At 38.0% G+C, this 26,035-nt stretch overlaps 1 long non-coding RNA gene across 1 annotated transcript in view; it reads right to left on the reverse strand.

The window, feature by feature from the left end:
- The window catches only part of LOC141548691 (uncharacterized), a 185,630-nt gene that overhangs the window by 141,752 nt on the left and 17,843 nt on the right, over window positions 1–26,035 (reverse strand). The window lies entirely within an intron of this gene.

A 26,035-nucleotide genomic window follows, 5' to 3' on the forward strand; every position in this document is an offset into this window, starting at 1 on the left:
CTGTCCATTTGTCTTCCATCTGTTTGCAGGGATTCTTAACCTAGGGTATGTAAACTGATTTTTTTTCCTCCCTTAACATTTAATCACTGTATTTCAACATAATTGGTTTGCTCTGTAATTTCCATCTCCCCTCATCCAAATCTACCAATGTTATCTCTCACTCTTCCACAAATATACTCTGCTTTAGTCTTCTCACTGTCTTAGAAACATGCTGGTATCTTCCCTCACATTCCCTTGGCATATGAAAACTTTCTATTTTTTAGTCACATCTTTCAGGAACTACTTCATTTCCTATATTGTCAAGGGATGAGGGTGCTGTGGGGTCTGGGAGGTAGAATCACTCCTGTGGGGGGCAGCTAGGTGGCGCAGTGGATAGAGCACCAGCCCTGAAGTCAAGAGGACCTGAGTTCAAATCTGGTCTCAGATACTTCCTAGCTGTGTGACCCTGGGCAAGTCACTTAACCCCAATTGCCTAAAGGAAAAAAAAAAAAAAAAAAGAATCACTCCTGTGGGATCAGTTAATGGCACTGGAATCGCCTAACAGTCAGTGAGAAGACCAGAGCAAAGAGTGTAGTTGTGAAACAATGAGAGATAACTTTGGGTAGACTGGGATTGTCTCAGGGAGGGAAAAGGGATCAGATGAAAGGTCTTTGAAAGCCCAGGACAGGAGTTTAGATGTGATTCTATACAAAACAGGAAGCCATTGAAGATATGAGCCAAAGAGACAAGAGTTGAAAGACAAAGTGAGACCAGTAGTGTCAAACACAAATAGAAATGGGGGACCCTAATTGGTATATAAGGATCCCTGGGGAGACCTATTAATTTAGCTTGAAAATGTGGTATTATCTCAATTGGGGAATGGCTGAATAAGTTATGGTATATGAATGTAATGGAATACTATTGTGGTGTAAGAAATGATGAACAGGAGGCTGATTTCAGAAAAGCTTGGAAAGACTTGCAGAAACTGATGCTGAATGAAAGGAGCAGAACCAGGAGAACATTGTACACAGTTACAATATGATGATCAATTATGACAGATTAACTCTTCTCAGCAATTCAATGATCCAAGACAATTCCAATACACTTAGGCCAGAAAATGCCTTCAGAAAATCCCCATCGTCCAGAGAGAGCTATGGAGACTGAATGTGGACCAAACTAGAGGATTTTCACATTTTTTCTTTTGTTTTTTACTTTTGCATGTATTTTTCCCTTTTGTTCTGATTTACTCAAATGTTAAAAATGAATGTACCTATATAACTTACATGGAGGAGGTAAGGGAGAGAGGGGAAAAAAAATTGGAACTCAAAATCTTACAAAAATTAAAGTTAAAGAAAGCCATCTTTACCTGTAACTGGAAAAATAATGTACCATGAAAATAAAATTTAAAAAATAAAATGTGGCATTATCTATGTTTTATAATATTTTATGTATTTGGTAATGTTTATTTATGTATTTATTTCTCCCCAATTTCATTTGACTCTGGTTCAGGCAGTACTCAGGAATGCTGTGGGCCACATGTTTGATCCCTCTGCACTGGACCTAAAATCAGAGGATCTTGGCTCAATTTTTAGATTTTATGGCTTTTTTAGCTATGTGACCCTGAGCAAGAGCCTTCCCTTCTTTGGGCCTTGGTTTCTCACTCTGTAAAATGAAAGAGTCACACACTAGATGCCTTCTGAGGTTCCTTCGGACCAGAGACGCAGCAGAGACTGCAGGGACAAACTAAGTCACTGCAATAATGTAGGTATAAGGTGCCTGGTGCAAAGGTAGTAAGAATTCAGAGCAAAAGACTGGACACCCAGTGCATCTGGTGCCTTTAAGAGTTGCCTTCCACTTTAAATAAGTGTCCCTTTTCTTTTTCTGTTTGTTTCTAGCCAAGGAGGAAAATTCCTGCCTTAGTTGGTGACAGAATTCTCTCCTGTCCCTCCTGTCACTGGGCATCTGAGCAAAGGCATCTGGTCCCCATGCCCTGTAGACTGTTGATTTAGCTCTGCAATCAATTTGAAGGCTGTTTAACTCAAGAACTAAGTTCTCATCTGTGCACCCTTGGCAAAATTCTTTCCAACATGCCATAGCTATTGGCCATGCCTCCAGATGCAGGGGTGTTGGGAGGGAGAGGAGCAGGGAGAAACACGCATCTTTTTCAGACTTTTCAAAGTGCTTTCTTCACAATAGTCCTGTGAGGTAGGTAATACGAGTCTTGCTATCCCCATTTTAGAGATGAGGACACTGAGTCAGTTGCTCAAGGTATACAATAAAGTATCAGAGCTGGGATTTGAACCCAGATTTCTTCTGACACCAAATCCAGGACTAATTCACTATGTCACTGGATATCCTGGGAGACTCAGGAACAGGCTAATTGAGTCAGACTTCATTTTGAGGAGGTAACCGGGGTGTGCTGTGGAAACTAAACAGAGAAATGCTGATCAGGGAATTTGGGTCACCAGAATTCAAGGGGTCTAGGAGGGAATTCTTCCTCTGGGGCACCTGAAGCAGGTTATTTGAATTCTCCTTTATAAAGGATCTCCAAAAAGAAAGAGAGAGGAGTTTGCTTCTCCTAGGTCCCATCCCTGCCTGTAGAAGGAAGGGAATCTAGTCTTTGTAACACTTTCCTCCCTTCTTCCCGCCCCAGAGAACAATTTGCAATGGCTGGGCTTATACTCTCTTGCACTTCTATTTGGGGAGCAGTCGTCCAAGTAAGTGAGAGAAAAAAACAAAACATAATATGGTGACAAGGACACTGTATGGAAAATCAGAAGACCTGAATGCAAGCACTAGTCCCCATATAATCCAATTACACCCCTATGTAATAGGCAGATCAGCTCACCTCTCTAGATCTCATTTTCTACATCTTTAAAATGAAAGTCTTCATTTCTGTAACCCTAATTGCCCATGGGCAACAAGGAGTTGTGAGTTTGTAGGCATTGACCATTCTGCAAGGCCATTTTGTAGACTGGTACACTATCTTGTTCTAAACTAATGGGTATGGAATAACTCCACTAGTCCACGATGTTGTGTTTTTTGGAGACATCAAGATTTCATAGCAGGATTTTCTGCCCGACTGCAGTATCATACTACTACTGATTCTTTTTCATGCTCATGCTTCATGCTTCACAGAACCCCTCTCAACCGGCCTCTCAGTCGAATGACCCACTGCTCACAAGTCCTCCGATTTTTCCTGACCTTCTGAACTGACAAAGTGCAGGTTGATGGGTAGTCATGGCAATCTCACAGATTTTAACATGTACAAGATCGTTCTTCTAGCATCTTTTCTCGTGGAATGATAGGCATGTCCTAAAAAGGCCACATGCTGACTCTGCTGCAACTTCTGCTCAGACCTCAGGGTCCAAATCATGTTTAGAATGTATAATCAAAATGTTCTGGCTGCTGGTCTCCTCAAGAATGCTATGGCATCATTCGAAACTTAACAACTACCAGATTGAAATCCTCCTTAAGTAACCACTCCCAAAATAGCAATCCTGATCAAGACAATCCCTGATAGGGGAGCCATACACGAAGAATTATTTCTTCCATGATACCCTGGCCACCATCTTCTCTTCCTCCCCCCACACCCAATTTGTTATATAGCCTCTGCAGACATTCAACGACAGGAGAAGGAATTCCATCTTGAAGACTCAGGGAATCTGAGATTCTCTGGTATCTAGGAGAGCTGTAACTAGAAATTCTGCTGCCTAAGCCAAGTCCAACTTCTACACACAGAAGATCCAAGCAACTGTAAAAAAGCAGAGGGGCTGAAGCAGGGTGGTCATGAGGTAGAACCCTCAGAGTAGAAGGCAGGTCATGGTAGACTCAGGGCTGAGGAGCCTTTTTTTTTTTTTTTTTTTGCCAAGGGCTATTTGGACACTTATAACATCATTGGCAGGCCATAGAAAATTATCAACTTATAGAACTCGGGCATTGGTAGGTGGGTTGTTGTTCCCTGCTTTCAGTTCATCATCGCCTGAAGGGGCCTTGGTATTTTATCCATGGGCCAGACTTTCCCTGCCCCTGCAATAGAAGGACAGACCTTGTGGCATAGTAGTATTATAGGCCAGCAGAAGGTTTGGAGCTAACAACAGGGCAGAGAATCTCCAATGGCTTCTTCTCCTCTTCCAAAGTTGGCACTAAACACAAAGCCCCAGCTGCCCCATTCTAGTTATAACTCTGTTACCCAGAGTTGTTTGGGGAAAAAGATTCATGAAGGAGCTACTCTGACTTAGGGAGTAAGTTGGTGGTCCTTTAGACATGAGGATCGCAATCTCCTACCATGTTACTACCTTAGAAGGGCCTAAATACAGAAGGGAATCTTCCATTTTGGTATTATTCAAAAGCATCTTTTAAAAGTCCAAGTCTCATCACAACTCCTGGCATTGTCAAATGATTCATTATCAGAAAATCATATGATTTTATCAGTGGAAACAACATTAAAGAAGGGGTATTATCATCTATTCTGCTGCTGTATCCTAAAGAGAATGGGATTTTTCCATCTGACTTACAACTGAAACTTTCTCTATGTGTTATTTCCCTGTTAGAGGGGATCCTTGAAAGTAGGGTCTGTCTTGTTTTTTATATTCATATATCCAATGCTTAACATATTGATTTGCACATAATAAAAACTTAATATTTCATTTATTCTTTAAAAAATTTTTTTTAATAAAAATAAAATAAAAAATAAAAGTCCAAGGCTCTATGTGATAACCAACTGTGATGGATGTGACTCTTCAACAGAGATGTGAGAGACAGCTATCTACAACCAGTGAAAGGGCTGTGGGGACTGAATGTAGTAGATTATAACAGAGTATTTTCACTTTGTTGATGTTGTTTTTTTCTTTCTCATTTTTCTCCTTTTTGATCTGATTTTTCTCGTGCGGTATGATAAATGTAGAAATATGTTTAGAAGAATTGCACATATTTAACCTAGATTGGATTACTTGCTGTCTAAGGGAGAGGGATGGGAGGAAGGAAGGAGAAAAATCTGGAAGACCAGGTTTTGCAAAGATGAATGTTGAAAATTATCTTTGCATGTATTTTGAAAATAAAAAATTATATTTAAAAAAAAAGTCCAAGGCCTTTATAAGAACATTTGTAATCTGGCCCCAAACATCAGTTTTGTCCAAATATGATGGTATGTGACAACAGAGAGCATGAAGCAGACAGGAGCTATCACAGTACTTTGGAAACTGGCTTCAAACATTGAGTGTATAAGATTTGAGCCCAGCTTTAGCTTGAAGTTGCCCACTGCCTCTTCTGACTGTTCTGTTCATGTCCAACTGGGTTTTATTTATATATATGAAAGTATCAGACATTGTTTCTAGACTTGGACTTGGTACTTTCCACTTTAGCTAAGCGCCACCAGTTTGTCTGGGGTAGCCCACATACTTAAGAGTAGGGACTCAGCTGGCTGAGGGTTAATTACTCAAGCATCTCGAGCCTTTGGGCCAAACAAAGGCCGAAGGCAAGGGAAAGTCAGGAAGAATCAAAGCCAGAGCCGGGGAGGCATCCTTTGCCAGATGCCGCCTCTCTCCTTCCTTTCTGGAGGCTCACATCCTGCCCAAGTGGCCCTGGCTTTGGAAGCAGGGTGGGAGCAGTGGAACCTTGTTTGCTTCTGACCTTTTGGCTAGGAAACCCCAAGTCTCTAACTCCCAAATTGCCAAAGACTAAGGTCTGGCAAGATCACTCCAAAGGGACGTCCGGGACCAAAATGGAAATTGTTAGAAAGCAGAGGCGAACAGTTGCCAGCCACCGAGCAAAGGCAGTGGCCAAATCATTTATTTCTGTGATGAAATGTCATCCCAGAACATGACTATTACAGAGTGTTCATCTCAAGCTGAAGCTAGAAATCAGCTCCCGTTTCTCAAGCCCTCTCTAGCTTATGCAATTCATCCTCTACAAGAGCCACATGCCAGGGTCACCATCTCCATTTTACTGGCCGAAACTGTGACACAGGGAAGGGAACTGTCTTGCCCTAAAGAGTCTGTAAGGTGTCTAAGCATAGCTCCAGTAAGAAGCAGTGCCCACCCTCGTCCCCTAATAGCTCCAACAGGAAACCCTAGAAGCAGCATGGTGCCACAGGAGGTGAAAGACAGAGTCAGAGAATCAGGATTGGAAGTTCAGCTCTGACTGTTAGTAGTTGTGTGATCTTATATCTCTCTGGGCCTCAGTTTTGTCATATGGAAAATGGATGGAGTTGGACCTAAGACCTTTTCTTTTCCAGAACTTTTCTAAAGCTATGGACTTATGATAGTAGCACCAATACCTATTGACCTAAGGAGATTTCATTCATTTATTCAAAGGATTGCCTATAAAAATTGTCAAACACAGCAATATCAATCAGCTCCTTGAGGGACTGCTTCATTTTTCATCTTTGTATTGCCAGCACCTAGCAGAGTTTGGCACAGAGTAGACACCAAATGATTGCTTGCTGAATTCAAAGACATACACCCATGTGTACCTCCTAACCCCACGTGTACCTCCGGAATTTACGGACTTGTAGAACGTTGAGCCGGAAGGGGTCTTAGAGATCATTTTACAGAAAAGGATACCGAGGTCCAAGTCAAATCACTTGTCCAAAGTCACATAGCTAATTAAGTAGCAGAATGAGGGCTTTTTTTACACTACTCTGCCTCCCCTGAGAACAATGCTGTAATTCTTCCACAAGCTCAGCTGAAAACTGGGATCAATTAGGAGACTAAATGACCCCAAAAGGTCCTCAGTGGGGTGTTAGTCACTCTATAAAAGGGAAGGGAAGAGTTCATTTGATTATTTATAAGATGGCATGTGGCCAGTTTTCCCACATGGAAAAAAAAAAAAAAGATGGACAGCTGACATTCTACAGCCAAAAGCATGAATGTGGGCTATTTAACCACCTGTCCACCCATGTCTGGTGGCAGCCACACCTAGGATACATGATACCCATTGTGATTTTCCTATCTGGATCTGCTCAGCAGCGGGTTTTCTCAGGCTCACCAAATCAAGTCCATTTCATTTTCACTGCCGACTCTTGATTTTGCAAAGCATAGGAAGAAATACATCGAGGTTTCACCAAACAAAGGAGAGCAAAGATCTATGATTTCTTTAAAAACATCTACTAAAACCTTGTTCCCCCAGAGTCAGTCCAAAGTTGCTTCCACCCCTTATGGGGAAGCCATCCCAACTTCTTTGAAAAGGATGCCTTTGAGTTCTTCCATACTGGCTCACCCCTCCCCAGTATTAGAAACAGAGAATATTTATAGAATACAAAATATGTTTTAAAGCAGCATTTTACTTGCCATGATTTCAGCAATATCTGGATGCTTAAAATTATGAAACATGTCTGGCTCACCTCTCATTTTAGAAGACCATATTGGGGAGGAACTTTGGGCCTTGTTTGTTGTACATTTTTTATCTGCTTTCTTTCTGGGAAGTAATTTCCACCAAGCAGCTGGGGAGTCTGAGACATGAGGCCAATCTGCAAAGCTATTTCTATGTATCGGCAACCTTCCTCCGAACTTTGCCTTCAAGCTAGCTGACCACACACAAGGCTTGATCATTTGTACCTGTCAGTTGTAGATATCGCAATGGCCTTTTAAAAAATGGAACACACACACAAACTTTAAAAAAAAAAAAAAAAAAAAAGCAGATGGCTTTGAGGGCCTTCTTTTATGCAGAAGGAATCCATCAACTCTGATCAGATCCAGAATAATAACTCAGTTTCAGGGTCTCTGACAGTGCCGGACCAAGGCAAAACTTCCTCTCTCTTTAGTCCTCCCCTAACTGTGGAGATCTTTCAAGGCTTTGTTCTCTTGCCTCTCTATTGATCTCAGCTGTTCCCCAGAGTTCAGTGAACATTTCTATGTAGATAACAGTCAAATCTCTTCCCTGAACTCTGCTCCCACATATCCAACTATTTTCTGCATCTATCAGCACCTCAAACTCAACATGTCTAAAAATGAACTTATCATATTCCCCCCAAATATGCCCCTCCTTCCAACTTTACTGTCTTGCACTAACACCTTCTCAGTCAATCAGTCTCAAAAGCCTTTTCCTTCCTTCTGTCTCACCCCATCTAATCCATCCCAGGTGGGCAAGTCTTTTAACTTTTATTGGCCTAGTTTCCTCACCTGTAGAATAAGAAGGTTGGACTACAAATGGCTACAAGCTGAGGTATCCAGATCAATCACTGACACCAAAAATGGTAACAGCCATCCACAGACCATCAGCTTTTTTTTGCTGGAAGGTGAACTGATTCGAAAGCTTCCTAAGAAGTCCAGAGTCTAGAAGCTACCTTAGCCAACAACATTTGTTATCGCCTCATCAAGTGGAAAGGCTTGGCAGCCAAGGGAAAAACCAATTTAAAATAAGAACTAATTGTTCAAACCTCATGTAAGAGAATGGTAGAATCTTATGAGCAATTTCATAAAATAGTGAGACTCCTTGGAGGGAAAAATGAATTTGTAGAAAGCTTGATGTGACACGCACTTGAGCTAGATCATCCCAAGAGCCTTGAAAGATGAATGTGGAAATGAAACAGAGATAAAAATGGAAAAGATCTCAATAATTTTAAAACAAGCTCTTTTAGGCATCCATAATAATGAAACTGTGGTATTTAAGACTGTTAATATCTCAGACCCCAATGTGCTGCTTAAGGACAGCGCCAAGGATAGAATGAGCTGCTGGACCAGACCAAGGACACACGGAGGAGGGCTGAGCTGGAAATGCCATAAATTTTGAGGATATGGAAAGACTCATATCTCAGGCTATCTCAAAAAAAAAGATAGCAAATTTTAGCAAAGTTGCAGCTGCTATCATTATTGAAAAACAGGCAGGCAAGAATAGCCAACTGAGCCATATGCCTCACCTCTGCAAAACCTTTATGAAAATTAGCTAAGACACAATGAAGATAAAATATGAGAAGGGAATAGGCAGTTTTTCACAATAGCCTATGATAAAGTATTTTCACTTTTTTCTTTCTAATAATTTTTCCCCTTTTGCTCTGATTTTTCTTGCACAACATGGCAAATATGGAAATAAGTTTAAAAGGATTGCACATATTTAACCCATATCAGATTGCTTGCTGTCTTCAGAAGGGGGGAAGTGAGGGAGGGAAAGAGGAAAAATCTGGAACACAAAGTCTTACAAAAATGAATGTTGAAAACTCTCTTTACATATATTTGAAAAAAATAAAATACTATTGAAAATTAAAAAAAAAAAACCAACTCAATATCCTATGATATACTATATCATTACAATCACACAGTTGCCTGAAAAGTAGAGAATAAAAAAATCCCACTGCATTTATTGTTTGTGGACTTTTTCTTAAAAGCTTTTAAGGTAGCATTTTGCTTTCCCAAACACTTTTAAAAAAAAAAGTTTATTAATATCTTATGTTTTTACATCACCTGCATTTCCTAATTTTCTTTTCCCCTTTCTCTCCACCAAGGGAACAAACCTTATAACAACAATTGCAAAAGAGGGGAAAAAAAGCTGTTCAGCAAAACATATGTGTGGGTATGCATATATAGATTTAATTGTGACAATGAATATATGCATTTTTGTGGTCAACAAAAAGAAAACAGAGGGGGAATTTGAATTGTATTCTCCACACTTTTCAGTCAAGGTATCTGACAGATATCTACTCATACATCCATTCACATCCATATGGGAATGCATGTTTATACAGACACACATCTATGTGCATGTATGCACACATGCATATAAACATCATACAAGATTCCGCAAAAGACAACAGAAATAACTGTGTTCGATAACCCTCCATTAATACCAAGTGCAACATAAAACAGGAGGCATAAAGATGCTTCCCAAAGGCGGCACTTGAGCCAAATCCAATGTTCCATATGTCATCCAAACAAGGCTAGAGTACAATGATTCCAACACTCCCTGCCCCTGAATACCATTCCTTTCCAAAAGGGGCCTGAGATCATATTTGCTGTCTTGGCTCTGCCATGTCACACTGTTGAGTCATATGATGCTTAAAGGCCACAATAAACCTCAGATCTTTTTCATATGAACTATTATTTAGTCACACCTCCCTTGTCTTCTATTTGCAAGGTTGATTTTTTGAAACAAAGTCTAAGATTTGACATTCAATTTTATCTTAATTCAGTCCAATGTTCCAGCCTGTTGAGGTCTCATCTATCCATGTAAAGTTGGAAGGAGCCTTAGAAGTCATCTTGCCCAAAGTCCTCTCTGTCATCCAGCTTATCAGCTATCACTCCCGGTATTGTAGCATCTGCAAACATAGTAAGCGTGCCACCTAAAAATGTTAAACAAAGAGCCAAGCACAGATTCCTGGGAGCTCTGCTGAACACGACCTTCCCAATTCATATTAATGGATTTCTTTGGATCTGGCCATTCAATCAAGTCTAAATCCATCAAATACCTCCTCATCTAGCCCATATCTTTCTATCACATATAAAAGATTAGCATAAAGTCTTTATCAAATGCATTACTAAAATTTAGGTTAAAAAAAAAATCTGGGAAAAACTTCTCTTGAATATTCCCTGATCTATCAGTCTGGTACCCCTGTGGAAAAAGGAAATGAGATTGGTCTGGCATGACCTCTTCTTGAAATCTCTGGGATTTTGTCAGCACCACATTAAAAAAAAAATCTGAGGTAGCTGGTCCAGCCAAGACAGGAGTGTGTATCTGGGCCCAACTGGCAATTCCTCCATCCTTTTACCCCTCTAGATTTAGAGCCATGGTTCTCCCTGCCTTGGCTAAGTTTCCTCCCTCAACTAGACCTCTTGGAAATTGGCTGTGGTCAAAATCCAATGAGCTGACTCAGCCCTCCTCATAAGGATGACTAAACCCAAGAATTTCCTGTGGGGAGGGGGATGGAAAATTGCTTTAACATACATTTGTTTCCCTGAACAATTTGGTCCAGCATGGAGTCAGCCCACTATGGGCCCATGAGGCAAAGCAGCAGGCTCCCTGCTCAGCTTCAAGGCAGAATTTGCAGATGTTTCCTCTCCCATTGTTCTCAAAAGCCCGGGGACCAACTCAGTACCATTCTGATCTGGCCTTGGTGCTATTGCAGCCTGCTTGCCAACCCACAGAGGCCAAGGCAAAGGGCAGAGGGCAAAGGGGGAGCGGATGTCTCCCCCCACCCCTCCCTTCATAGGGGCCTTTCAGAGTGTACCACTCAGAGGAGCTGCCCAACCATGAGACCTAATACTTCTTTGACTCCAATCCCCTTGCCCAACCCCCACAATTAATCTGGCTTGGTCTGTTTTATCTCAAAACAGGTTGATTCCAGAGCCCACCTTGAACTTGAAAGTGCAGAGATCATTTATGCTGACTGATCAAAACCAAGCATGGGCTGCCTTCTATCTCCAGCGTAAACTCTGGGGAGTTTGCGATCCAGAGACAAATTGTGATTTCAGTGTCAGAATACCACCCAGATATGAACAAATGCTCTGGTTTTACTCCACCACTATTTTCCAGCATGAACCTTGAGAGGCAAAAACCAAACCACAACACACACACACACACACACACACACACACACACACACACACACACACACACCCCAAAACAAAACAAAACAAAAAAAAAACATGCAAGAGATATATAGGATCCAGAGAAACATTCCAAGGTGCCTTGCTAAAAAAGAACCTGACTTGCTCAGGTGTAATTTGGAGGCACATGAATTTTCTTCCAGAACCTACAAAATGGGCAGGCAATGGGGGGAAAGGGCAATCCCTTGAGCTTTATTAGTGGATCTTTTAAAAACACATCTGAGATCCTGAACCTTTCACATAGCAAATATATCCCAGTCCTAGTATTCTCTCCCTCCTTCTCTACCCACCCTTTACACAAGAAGTAAATAATGTCACTGTCTTAAATGTCTCAAGGAGCGTCAAGGCTTTATTTTTTGTGAGTAGCAAATTTTTTTCTCACATCTATGAATGTTTCATGATAGGCAGTGTAGAAAAAGCTAAGGGGGCAGAAAAAAAAAAAAAACCAGGATTATAGGTTTCGAGCTGGAAGGGACTTAGAACTTATCTAGTCAAGACCCCCTGGTTTTATATATGAGGACACTGAAACCCAGAGAGATAAAATAACTTAACTTGTTCAAAGTCCCAAAGGTAGGAAATGACCAATTCCAAAACTGACCTCTTGGTTCTGGCCCCAGCTCTGACTAGTGTGTGACCTTGAGCAAGCTGTTTTATCTCTCTCTCATGCCCTCCTTTCCCTCCCCAAATAAAACAAATAAAGAGGTTAGCCTAGATATTTTCTGCAGTCCTGTCCAGCTCTAAACATTTCAGGATTTCAGGAGGCAAAAGGTCTGGGATCTAGTCCCCACTTTGCTACTAACAACATGACTCAGGATAAAGTATTTTGCCTCTCTGGGACTCTGGGTATCAGGAAGATCAGCCGAGACAATAAAGTGACAACTCCTTAAAAAGTACAACATTCTAATGCAGGGATCCTTAACCTGGGGTCCACGGACCCTAAAAAGATCTGTGGACAGGTTTCAGGAGGTCTGTGAACTTGGATGGGAAGAGAAATTATAACTTTATTTTCACTAACCTCTAACTGAAATTTAACCATTTTGTTCAATTATTTTAAAAAAAATTATTATGAGAAGGGTTCCATAGATTCACCAAATGGCCAATGGGTTCTGTGATACACACACACAAAGGTTAAAGGTCACTGACCTAGGAAAAATATAAAGCAGTGTGGTCCAAGGGAAAGAGCACTGGGGTCAAAGTGAAGAGACAGGGATACAAATACCAGGTTCCATACTTAATTGTTGTGTCAACATGAGTGAGTCATTTAATTTCTCTTCACTTCAGTTTCCTCATCAGTAAAATAGGCATGTTATGTTTTATTAATTGACTTCCCAGGGCTACTGTGAGGTAAAGTACTTGGTATAATAGACTCTAAAGAAATGAATCACAAGGCAATTCCAATAAACTTGGGATAGAAAATGTCAACCACATCCAGAGAGAAAATTATGGAGACTGAATATAAGTTAGTTGAAGCATAGTATTTTTCACCTTTTTTGTTTATTTGTTTGTTTCTTTCTCATGATTTCTCCCCCTTTTATTCTGATCTTTCTTGCACAATATGATAAATATGGGAATATGTTTAAAAGGATTGTACATATTTAACCTATATCAGATTGCTTGCTGTCTTAGAGAAGGGGTAAGTAAGAGAAGGAGGGAGAAAAATTTAGAACACAAAGTTTTACAAAAACAAATGTTGAAAACTCTCTTTACATGTATTGGAAAAATAAAATACTATTGAAAAAAAAAAAGCCTTCAACCTAAAAAGGACCTTGGTAGTTATCTGATCCAACTCTCTCCTTTTACTGAGGAGGAAGCTAAGACTTAGAAAGTTTAAAAAGTTTGGTGATACAGGTTCTAACTACATATCCAGCATTCTTTTTACTGCTAACCAGAGCCATCAGAATTTAGAGAGGCTCTGAGAGCCCTGTGAATTCATTGAAGGCAAAGGCTGGTAGGACTCAATGAAGAAATCCAAGTACACCTTGAAGATCATTTCTGCCACCCCATCAGGGGTCACATAAAGGGAGGAAGAAGTGTCTATCTTAAAAATCCAAGTGAGTGGGGGAGAGGAGTGTTGTCCACGGGTGACTGAAAACAGAGTACTTTTGGTGCCAGCTCCCTAAGTAGCAAGCTCCAATGCCTCATATCCAAGTTCCCAACAATGAGCCAAATTAAATGAAATGAATTAATAGGAATATGAAGTCCTATAGTTGGGCTTATTATTTTTAAAAGTCATCTTTATAAGACTGGCAATGGAGGTATGGCCAAACAACAGTTAAAAGGAATCAACATGACAGCCAAGTATCATGCAAAGACACAGAGACAGAAGGGATTCCAAGTTTGTGGACAGAAAGTAGCACATATTATACATAGAATATTAAAGCTGTGCAATAATCCTTTAAGAATACAATGATACTATAGAATTTCCAATCCCTCTAATTTTGTCCGCCTGCATTCCTTCACAGGCTAATGGTACACTATTTCAAAGTCTGATTCTTTTTGTACAGCAAAACAACTGTTTGGTTATGTATACATATACTGTATTTAATTTATACTTTATCATATTTAACATGTATTGGTCAACCTGCCATCTTGGGGGGGAAAGGAGGGGAAAAATTGGAACAAATGATTTGGCAATTGTCAATGTTGTAAAATTACCCATGCATATATCTGGTAAATAAAAACTATTAAAAAAAAAAATACAACGATACTAACAAAACCTAACAGCTAAAAATCAAAAGAGAAACTTTATTGAAAATAATTGCAAAATATATAAAATACTCAGGAATCTACATATATACCAAGACACCCATGAGGCAAAGGAATACAACTTCTAACACTCTTTATAGAAATAAAAAGTGACCTAAATAATTGTAACAATATTAATTGCTCATGCATAGGCTGAATCAGTATAATGAAAATTATAATACCACCTAAATTAATTCATTTATTCAATGGCATACCAAACTACCAATGGGATACTTTTATCAAGCATGAAAAAGATTCATACAAGAACAAAAGGTCAAAAATCTCAAGGGAAATTATTTTTAAAAAGGGGGAGCAGGAAGGAAGAGTGCTTAGCATTGCCAAATCTCAAATTATACAACAAAGTAGTAATTATCAAAACAATTTGATAGTTTAAAAAAAAAAAAAAAACAGTTCAACCAATGGAATAAATTAAATATACAATCTATAGAAAGGAATGAGACTAAGAGTTTAGAGTTCAATAAATCCAAAGAGCCCAGTGGTGAAAATAAAGACTCACTGCTGAGAAACTGCTGAGAAAACTGGAAAGCAGTCTGGTAGAAATTAGGTTTACGTTAACAGCTCATACTATATGCTAAAATGTGCTCCAAATGGATACATGATTAAGATTTAAAAGGTCATATCATAAACATATTAAAAAAGCAAGGAAGAAATTACCTTTGGAATCTATGGATAATGAAAGAGTTCATGGTCAAACAAGGGATAGAAAGGATTACAGAAGATAAAAAGACAACTTTGAGTACATAAAATTAAACAGTTTTGTACAAATAGAGTCGATACTGCCAAAATTAGAAGAGTAACACTTAACTGGAAAAGTCTTTATAGCAAGTTTCTCTGCCAAAGCACTCATTTTTGAGATAGAATGAATTGATTCAAATTTATTAAGAATAAGAGTCATTCCGTGACTGATGGTCAAAGGAAATTCTCAAGGGATGAAAGGAAGGCAATGTATAGCTATATGAAAAAATGTTCCAAGTCACTAATAATTAGAAAGATGCAAATTAAAGCAACTCAGGTTCCAACTCGCACCAGTACATTGACAAAGTTGACAAAAATAGTAAAATAACAAGTGTTGGAGGGGCTAAGGGAAAACAGGCACATTAATGCAATGATGGTGGAGTTGTGAATTGAAAAACAACTGGGAACTATGATCAAAAAGTTATTAAACTGCATATACCCTTTGACCCAGTGATCCTACCACAAGGCCCATACCTCAAAGAAATCAAAGAGAGGAAAGACCCCTATGTATAAAAATATTGACAGCAGCTCTTTTTTGTCAAGACAAAGAACTACAAACTAAGGGGGTGCCCATCAATTGATGAATGGCTGTGAACAAATTATGATATATGAATGGAATGGAATAATATCACACATAAGAAATTACCAAAAAAAAGGAATATTTTTAGAAGATTTTGGAGAGAGCCCTATGCACTGATAGAGTAAAGTGAGTAGAATATAACAATGTCAATGAAAATGTCAGGACAAGCACTTTGAAATACATAAGACCTAATTATGAAGCATGCTCCTTTTCAAGAAGCAATGAGACAAAAAATCTTTGCACATGGCCAATATGGGAATTTGTTTTGTTTGACTAATTGTATTTGCTAGAGGGGTTTTTCTTTTTCTTCCCCCCCCCCCCCCAGTTTGGGAGAAGGGAGAAAGAAGAAGAAAATGCATGTTAATTGAAAAAAATGAATAATAGTTATATCTTTTTAAAAGATAGGCTGGTGACAGATTGTGAAGGAGAAAGGGGAGACCTTCCTGTATGAGGTCTACCCGTTATTATAATGGATAGGGCCCATAATAGCTCTCATTTCTATATGACTTTAAGATTTTAAAAGCATTTTTCTCATAACAAAAGTGATAGAAGTAGTGTGATATTATTTATATTTTACAGATGGAGATACAGAGGTTAAGAGGTAAAATACCTTGCCTGAGGTCAACCAGGTAGTGAAATAGAACAAGGATTCCAACTCACATCCTCTGACTCCCAATCTAGGGTGCTTCGCATATCACCAGGACTATACCTTCTGTCTCCCCTCAATGTCCTGCTCACATAGGATCTGCATCTCATTCATACTAAGGCAGTATGATGTAATGGAAATAGCAAGAGAGTGGAGGTCAAGATATCTGGGCTATAGTCCTGACTCTGCTATTGATTAGGGGGGTAAATGTGTTTCCTTCCCCTTCTGCATGGCCCCTTTCCCTTCTCCATACTTCTCCAGCAAATTGGGCATCAGTTTGCTCTTCCACAAAAGACAAGATTGGAACTAAATGAATTCCTTCTTCTCTAACATTCGGTGACAAGTCCAAGATACAGAGGCGTGCCTAGATCACAGTACATCTGAAAAGGATTTGAGGGGTTTAGGGAAATGCAAGCTGAATATTCACCAGGGTGATATGTCAGCCAAAAAATGAAGAGGCTGAATTAGGAGAGATACAGCATCCAGAATGAAGGAGAGGTCAGTCAGTCCCCCTCAGACCTCTGGTCAGGCCTCTGGAATGCTGTGTTTAGTTGGAGGTGCCAATTGGAAGGACATTGATAATCTAAAAAGAGTATCCAAAAGAAGGGGCCCCAGATGGCAAAGGGTCTAGAGGTTGTGACATATGCTGATCACCTGAAAATGGAAGATGTTAGTGTGGACATAAAGGTGACACAATAATTGTCTTCCTGTGTCTGAGGAACTGTCATAGAGAAGAAAAGTAAAACTTGTTCTGCCTGGTCCCAGAATGCAAGTGCAAGTTGTGGAGAGGCATATTTCCACTGTGTAAAAAAAAAAAAAAAAAACCTTCCTAACAGAGCTGTCCCAAAGTACATTGAGCTGCCCTAGAATGTATTGGGGTTCTTCCTCACTAGACAGCTTAAGCTGTTAAGATGCCAGTTGTGTTTTTCTTCCACCATAACTTATTAGGATGTTTCCTCTTTTACCCCCACCCTACTACTTTTACAAGGAAAACAAAGATGGTGACAAATAGGAATTGGCATTAACACTAGTTATCTATAACTAGAATGACCTGGCCCTTCCCCTTTGCCCTTCTTATCTTCACACAATCTGGACCAAAATTGTAGGGTCTTGCCCTTTCCTTCATTCCTTTTAATCCTCCCTTTTTAGTCTATTCTCCATAGTTGAAATTTATTTTGCTCAAAACCTGGTCCTTTCTCAGTTCTACATTGCCCTCCCATCCCCATCTCCCTGGGGACTTCAATGTATTTCTATACTCTGTTTGTGTTCAACCCTCCTTCTCCTGTTTCAAACGAGAGTGAAGTTCATAAGATGCTCGATGTCCTCACCCCTAACTCCATATTTCACACACCTTAATATTGAGAAATAGTAAGTTCCTCCCTCCTTCTCATTTCATCCCTGGTGTATGGCTTTTTTCTTGTCCTTTCTTTACTAAATCAAACACAGCACAGCTTTTGAAAGCAGTGAGTATCTGAAAGAACAATGGTCTATTTTCTGTTTAATAGAAGAATATAGACTCTTAAAGATGATTTAATCCCTTCAAATGACTCAAATCTTTTCTTATCTCCATTGTCCATGTTTCAAAGATTATATTCAACTCTGGTTTTCGCAAGAGAAATACAGCAAAGTGCTCCATTCTAGTAAAAATCCATTTTTCTCCTGTGGAATTATATTCCATTTTAAAAGATAAATTGTTCTTAACTCTAAACTTTTTGGCATTGTCATATTGCAGGGTTTCCTTTTATTTATAGTAGATGGTTATTGCAATGCCATTTTTTTCTCTCTTATTTCAGCATTTCATGCATTTCTTCCATCCATTCCTGAAGTCCCCGAGCCTTGGTTGGGATGGCTAGGCCAAGGGCCTGACTCAGTGTAATCTAGAACTATCACAGTCTAAAAGTTGTTATTCTATAGTCTCTAGGTGGGAGGTCACATTGGGCCCCATCCTGCCTTTCCCCATAGGGCTGCATTGAGATTTCAATCTTAGCTATGACTGGGAGCAAGGCACACCTTTTGTGTCAAGCTCCACTCACTGTTATAGTAAAGAGATTCTGGCTAACTACTATGGCTTCCCTAGATGGTTGTGCTAGCCTTGTCACTTTCTGGTATGGTTCTATGGAAGCCTTTTTCATGTGGGCCTCTTAACAGGAAATCCCCCTTTTTCTTCTTTTCCGAAAGAAGTTCATTCAGGAGATCTGCAACTAAGTTCCAATCCTTTCCCTCTCCAGAAGCCTCCCTCCCCCCCATCTCCCCAGCACAACAGACAACCACACCTCCTACTTTACTGACAATAGAGGACAAGTATTAAGAATTCCCTCCCCTCCCCTACTCTACATCTCAAAAGCCCTGTATAATCTTCCCTTATTCTTTTTTCCTCTGCTCCAATCATCGAAGGAGTTCTTTCTCTTGACCAAGTCTAGCTCCTCTTTTGCCCTTCATCCCTTTATCCTTAATCCCAACCCCTCCAGTCTCCACCCCTTCCAGTAGTTTTCCCCACTTATCATTCTGTTTCTCTGATCTTCCCTTTCACTTGTTCCTGCCCCAAAGCCTACTTGTTTACCCCTATCTTTAATTTTTTTTTTCCACCTAATCCGGCCATCTCTCCAGCCATCTTCTTATCTCTCACTTCCATTTCATTGCCAGTCTCTTAGAAGGAGTCATCTATATTTGCTGTCTCATCTTCCTCATTCTTCATCTAGGTGTGCCAATTAACCATGGATGGCTCACATGGTTAAGTCCCAGGTTCAGTTCTCGTTTTCCTCTTTAGTATTTCACTTAGTGATCTCACCAATTCCTATGGATTCAATCTTCATCTCTATGAAGATGATTCTCAGATCTCCTTATCTCAAAATCTTACAAAAATAAATGTTGAAAACCATTTTTACTTGTAATTAGAAAAATAACATACTATTTAAAAAAAAAAAAAAAAGTCCCTCTCCAAGCATTCTCTCCCTCCTCATCTTCACCTCCTGGCTTCCCAGGCTTCCTTCAAGTCCCAGCTAAAATCCACTTTCTACAGGAAGACTTTCCCAATTCCCCTTAATACTAGTTCTTTACATTGCACACAGTAACAAGATGATCAACTGTGATGGACTTGTCTTTTTTCAACAATGTTGAAAAGGCAATTCCAGTAGATTTGGAGTGAAAAATGCCATCCGCATCCAGAGAGCTATGGAGACTGAATGTGGATCAAGGCTAGTATTTTCGCCTTTTTTGTTTGCTTTTTTTTTTTTTTTTCCTTTTTCATGGTTTTCTCCCTTTTGATCTGATTTTTCTTAAACAACATGACAAATATGGAAATATGCTTAAAAGAATTGCACATAATTTAACTTATATCGGATTGCTTGCTATCTTGGGAAAGGGGAAGGGAGGAAGAAAAATTTGGAACACAAAGTTTTGCAAAAATGAATGCTGAAAACTATCTTTACATGTATTTGGAAAAAATAAAATACTATTGGGGAAAATATTAGTTCTTCACCCCTATTGATTATTTCCAATTTATCTGTATATGACTTGTTTGCATGTTGACTTCCCTGTAAGATGGTGAGCTCCTTGAGAGCAGGAACTTTCTTTTCACTTTCTTCATATCTCCAGAACTAGCAGAAAGATTAGCACATAGTAGGAGCTTAATAAATCATGATTAATCATGCATTCACTTTTCAGTACCTTATAATCTAACTTACTGCTCTGTCACTCTTCTGAAACCACTCTCTGAGTTTACTGAAGATCTCTTAACTGCTAAACCCAATGAATGACCTTTCTCAATCCTCATACTGTTTGAATTTTCTGCAACTTTCAAAAACCCTGATTATTTCAAATGAGGGGATGGGGTGCTTAGGAGAGTTATGGATCAAGCCTGATAAGATCACAGAGCATAGCCTCTTTATTTGGAGTGATATAAGGAGCATTTCCCCATGGAATATGGACGTGTTCCTAGGTGCCTTGCTAATGTATATGTATATGGTGGGGGCGGGACTTCAGACTGTCTAAACTCAGAGAAAACCTACTCAGGAGCTCTAGTCTGAATATTATTAGATCTTCCTAGGGCAACTCCAAGTGTGGCCAATAAGCAAAGAAGAGAAACTGACACTTTCTTGGTCTCTTTGGAAGATACTGACCAGGGATCGTATCATAAATTTATTATAACTGTCAAGAAACACAATCCAATAAACATATAAAGGATGAGCAAAATCTTACCCAAACTCTTGAGTCTTTAATAAGTCATAACCAAAAGCATTAAAAAATAAGCAAGCAAAATACTTTCATCCTGTGCCCCTAGGTGACATAGTGGATAGAGTACTAGACCTCTAAGCAGGAAAACTAGAGTTCAAATCCCAACTCAGACCTTTACTTAACTGTATGATCCTGGGCAATCCTCTCTAAGTCGCTCTCAGTTTCTATGAAATGGAAATATTAATAGCAACTACCTCTTAGGATCATTGTAAGGATAAAGTGAGATAATATTTATAAAGAGCTATATAAAGGCTAGCTATTATTATTCTGCTACTTTTGACCTGGTTTTTCTTCTCTTTTCCTCTTTAAAAAAAAAAATATTTGTATATATAATGTGCATGCATGTTAGAAGATTGTTATCCTCCACCAAAAAAAAAAAAAAGAAAGAAAGAAAGAAAAAAAAAAAAAAGAAAAGGAAATGTAGAGAACAGGAATAAAAGATATCATCAGGGAAATGTGGGATCAGAAAAGAAGTTGAAAGGTCTCTTGATGAGAGTGAGCTTAATGGTAAATACCCCAAGTTCTTTGGTCATATCTTAGGGGCAAGCAAGGAATATCCTCAGCATTGGATATGTCCTGCTTTTGGCCAATTTAGGAAAGAACACAAAGGAGGAGCAGGCATGGATGGGCTGAAATCTGCATCCTTGGAAGAATTTGTGATCTCATCTAGAGAGATGAGATCACAAATTCACTTGAGTATTTCTGAATGAGTCACTGCATATACAATTCTTTCCTTATTTCCTTGTATGTTTCATTTCTATGACTTTCTATAATTTTTCTCAATACTACAATCCAAAATAGAAACTAATAAATCACATTAATGACAAAAATAATAAAATATCATGATTATATTAAAATGAAGAAATGGTTTTGGTGAAATGAAGGACTCATTTCATTTTTTAAATGCTTAAAAAAAAATAGAAATCAAAAGACCTTTCCTTAATATGACCAAAAATATTTCTCTCAAACCATTATTTATAGCAAAGACTAGAAACTTTCTTAGTAATACCACTATTATCTGGTATAAATGCTAGCAATGATAACTATAACAATGAAACACTGCATGTATATGTACAACTACAAAACAATTTTGTTTAGAGAAATAAAAGATTTAAGTAATCAGTAAGACCCATGTTCAAACTGAGTCAATATGGAAAAAAGAGTGATACTATTCATATTGTCTTACTGATTTAGTACTATACTATTCTAGTACCAGATACAAAATGGAAAAGTAAATCAGTAAATAGTAATTAGTAGATAATCAAGACCTAGAAACAAACATACCTAGTATTACTGTGTTTGAACCCCAAAATACAAATTACTAGGAAGAGATCTTCTATTCAATAAAAATTACAGAAAAACTGTTAATTAATCAGGGGGAAAAGAGATGTTTAAATCATCTTATACCACAAAAAATTTTAAATGGATAAGTAATCTAAATACTAAAAGTTACAAAAACTAGAGAAAGGTAGAGTATTTCTTTTGCAGTTGTGGATAGGGCACAGTTGTATTAGGAAACAGAATGTTTGGTATTATAAAACAAAATAGATATCCAATTATACAAAATATAAAATCTTTATCTCAAATAAAATCAATGCATCTAGAATAGAAACATATATATACCAACTGTGGAGGGGGGGGGGGAATCAACTTTGCATTATATATCTCTATCAAAAGTCTGATATCCAAAAATATATAAAGAATTGACATGACTATGTAATATTAAGAACCATTTCCCAAGACTACATTTAAAGGATATCACTAGACAATTTTCAAAAGATGAAATGCAAGATATCAATAACCACGTGAAAAAAATGGTAATAAGAAAAAAATAATAAAATTAAAACAAGCTGAAGGTATTACCTAACTGATACAAAAAGCTAGAGAAAATTCATTATTGGAAGAGAAGCAGAAAAATAAGCAAGCCAATGCTCTGCTAGGGGAGTTGTGAATTGGCTCAATGGTCCAGGAAAACAATTTGTAACTAAATGAGAGAAACTAAACTGTTTTTGTTCCAAGACCCTGAGATCCCAGTACTGGGACTATATCACTTAGGGAGTTATTGACAGCAAGAAAAGACCCATACGCACAAAAATGTTTATAGCAGCACTATTTTCAATAACAAAAAGCTGGAAACAAAATATGTACCCAGAGACTGGGGAATAGCTAAACAAATTATGATATATGAATGTAATGGAACATTACTGCTCCAGAAGGAATGATGAATATGAAAAGTTCAGAGAAACATGGGAACTCTTGTATGAGAAGATGCAGAAGGAAAAGAGCAGAGCCCAAAGAATAATATACACAATGATTACAACAATATAAATAAATTCTATATGGAGAGGAAACAAAACTCTGGTCAAATACAACTGTCAATTTTAGTATCATACTGTCAAAGTTAAAGGATGCAGGCACAGTACTCTTTTCTGTTAACAATTCATCATGCAACTTTTGTGGATATATTTTCTAAGAGACTGTTGCACAGTAACTAAGTGCTAAAATGAAACTATCACAATAAGTTAAAAGGTTTTTTTTTCAAAGAAAAAGTTAAAAGACATGTTTCTCTTTTCTGCTAATTAGTAACTTTGTCTGTCCTTCAGAAGTGCCTTTTGTATCAGATAAAATGTTTCAATCATTGTTTTTCTAAAGAGAAGGAAGTAGCTGTATAGTAAAGTGCGAGGAAAAAAGGATTTGTAGATTTGTAGTCTGAGGATATGGGTTCCAATCCCAGTCCTGCCATTTACTAATTGTATGACTTTCAACAAGCTATATGGGCTGCATTGTAGCAGTGTTCTGATAAATGAATGTTTAACAACTAGCTTTCTGGAAATGTATCTACAATACACTTTAATATTTAATTTATATTAACATTTTCCTCACCACTTTCTTAAGTCTAGACGATGAACAAAACAATAAATCAAGTCTTGATTTGTAGACATTGACAACTTCTGAGGTACAAATGTTCATACTGAAAATGTAACAACTGGCTTTCTGAGCCAGTTCAGAGCTGGCTTTATCATGCCCCTGTCTCAGTGTCTTCCTCTATAAAATGAAGAAATTGGACTGAACCTCCAAGTTCTTTCCAACTCTATGATTTAGCATTCTGTGACATAGTTTGTATCCTACATTTACTTTCAATGTGGCAAGAGGACTGGATGGGGCCAGAATAGTGATGTGGTTAGAAAGGGACATAAGAAGTATTCACCTTTCCCTACTACTGTCTCCTTCTTCATATTACTTCTGTATTTTATGAATTTGTTATTGATTTTATTCATCCATCCATTCATTCATTTTTGTGAGCATTCATTCTTTTATTCCCCTTCTACTTCTCCTTTCCCCATCCACTGACCAATTAAAATAAAAATAAAACCCTCATAACAAATAAGCATAATACAACAAAAACAAACACCCAAATTGATTCTGCATTTTAAGCTCATCACCTCTCTGGCAAGAGGTGGGTGACACATATCTTCAGTTCTCTGTATTGATCCTCTGTTCTATATGACAGTGTAGATCCTTTATGTCATCTCTCTGACACAGCTCCATGAGTACAGGAATCCTTTCTCTTATTCACCTTTGTACCCAGAACAGTGCCTTCCACACATCAGACATGCTTAGTAAATAATTGCTAAATAGATGAAAGAATAAATGAGTAAATGTTCAGTTTAGGAGTAAGAAAAGAGGTGTTGGGGAAGAATTGAGAAAGCAGTTCTACTTTTCTATCCATGATGTCAATAGCAGTAGAGTGTTTTTTTATCCTGCTTTCCACCCTGGCAAGAATGTTTTTGGCAAAAGAAATGATCAAATGATCTACCCTTTGTTCATTTAAATTAAGTTGGTAGACAGTCAGTGAAAGTAGAGATGTCTATACCAAAGCTATCATTGTTTTTCAGTGTGCAAAGGGCATTATTTCAAATGAGATCCCTGTCCCTCAACATCTGAACAATTCATTCCATCAAGAATGTAGGCACAACAAATTTAAAAATCCCAATTAAATATCAAATTTGGAATTCTGAAAATAAAAGGGGAAATTTTAAAAAATTGAAGAAAGCTATTGAATTAATAAATAAAACAGAGGTTGGCTTCATAAAAAAAAATAGATGAACTTTTAGTTAATTGATGAACTTTTAGTTAATTTGGGTTAGAAAAAGGGAAGAAAATCAAATTATTAGTATCAAAAATGAAAAGGGAGAACTTCCACCAATGAAAAAGAAATTAGAAAAATAATTAGGAGCTATTTTGCCCAACTGTATGTCAATAAATCTGATAATCTAAGTGGAATGGAGGAAGGAAGGAAGGGAGGGAGGGAGAGAGAGAAAGAGAGAGAGAGAAAGAGAGAAAGAGAAAGAAAGAAAGAGAGAAAAAAAGAAAGAGAGAAAAAGAAAGAAAGAAAGAAAGAAAGAAAGAAAGAAAGAAAAGAAAGAAAGAAAGAAAGAAAGAAAGAAAGAAAGAAAGAAAGAAAAGAAAAGAAAGAAAGAAAGAAAGGAAGGAAGGAAGGAAGGAAGGAAGGAAAGGAAGGAAGGAAGGAAGGAAGGAAAGGAAGGAAGGAAGGAAGGAAGGAAAGGAAGGAAGGAAGGAAGGAAGGAAGAAAGAAAGAAAGAAAGAAAGAAAGAAAGAAAAGAAAGAAGAAAGAAAGAAAGAAAGAAAGAAAGAAAGAAAGAAAGAAAGAAAGAAAGAAAAGAAAGAAAGAAAGAAAGGAAGGAAGGAAAGGAAGGAAGGAAGGAAGTAAGGAAGAAAGGAAGAAAGGAAGAAAGAAAGAAAGAAAGAAAGAAAGAAAGAAAGAAAGAAAGAAAGAAAGAAAGAAAGAAAGAAAGAAAGAAAGAAAGAAGAAAGAAAGAAAGAAAGAAAGAAAGAAAGAAAGAAAGAAAGAAAGAAAGAAAGAAAGAAAGAAAGAAAGAAAGAAAGAAAGAAAGAAAGAAAGTCTTCTCTTCCAACTCCAAAGCAGAGAGGGACCTCATTAGCATTAGAAACAGGACTAGAAGCTCACTAACTAATCCAATGGTATTATGTCTTCCAAATGAATTGGTTCACAAATAAGAAGTCATCTTTCTGCCTATGCAAGATCCTCAAATATCATTCACTTGTGTAGGAAGAATGAAGAAAGAAGCAAGATTACAGACCTTTTTATAGTGGCAAAGAACTGGAAATTAAGTGGACGCCCATCAACTGGGGTATGTCTGAATAAGTAATGGTATATGAAAGTAATGGAATATTATTGTTGAAAACAAATGATCAGGCTGATTTCAGAAAAACCTGAAAATTCATACATGAATTGATGCTGAGTGAAAGGAACAGAAGAATACTGTACACAGTAACAAGATTATATGATGATCAACTGTGATGGACTTGGCTCTTTTCAACAATGAGGTGATTCAAGGCAATTCCAGTAGACTTGGGATGGAAAATGCCATCCCCATGCAAAGAAAGAACTATGGAGACTGAATGTGAATCGAAGCACAGTATTTTCACCTTTCTTGTTTTTCTTTCTCCTGTTTTTCCCCCCTTTTGGTTTGATTTTTCTTGCACAGCATGACAAATATGGAAATATATTTAAAA

The sequence above is a fragment of the Sminthopsis crassicaudata genome, chromosome X, assembly GCF_048593235.1.
Source record: "Sminthopsis crassicaudata isolate SCR6 chromosome X, ASM4859323v1, whole genome shotgun sequence".
NCBI classification, from domain to species: Eukaryota; Metazoa; Chordata; class Mammalia; order Dasyuromorphia; family Dasyuridae; genus Sminthopsis; species Sminthopsis crassicaudata.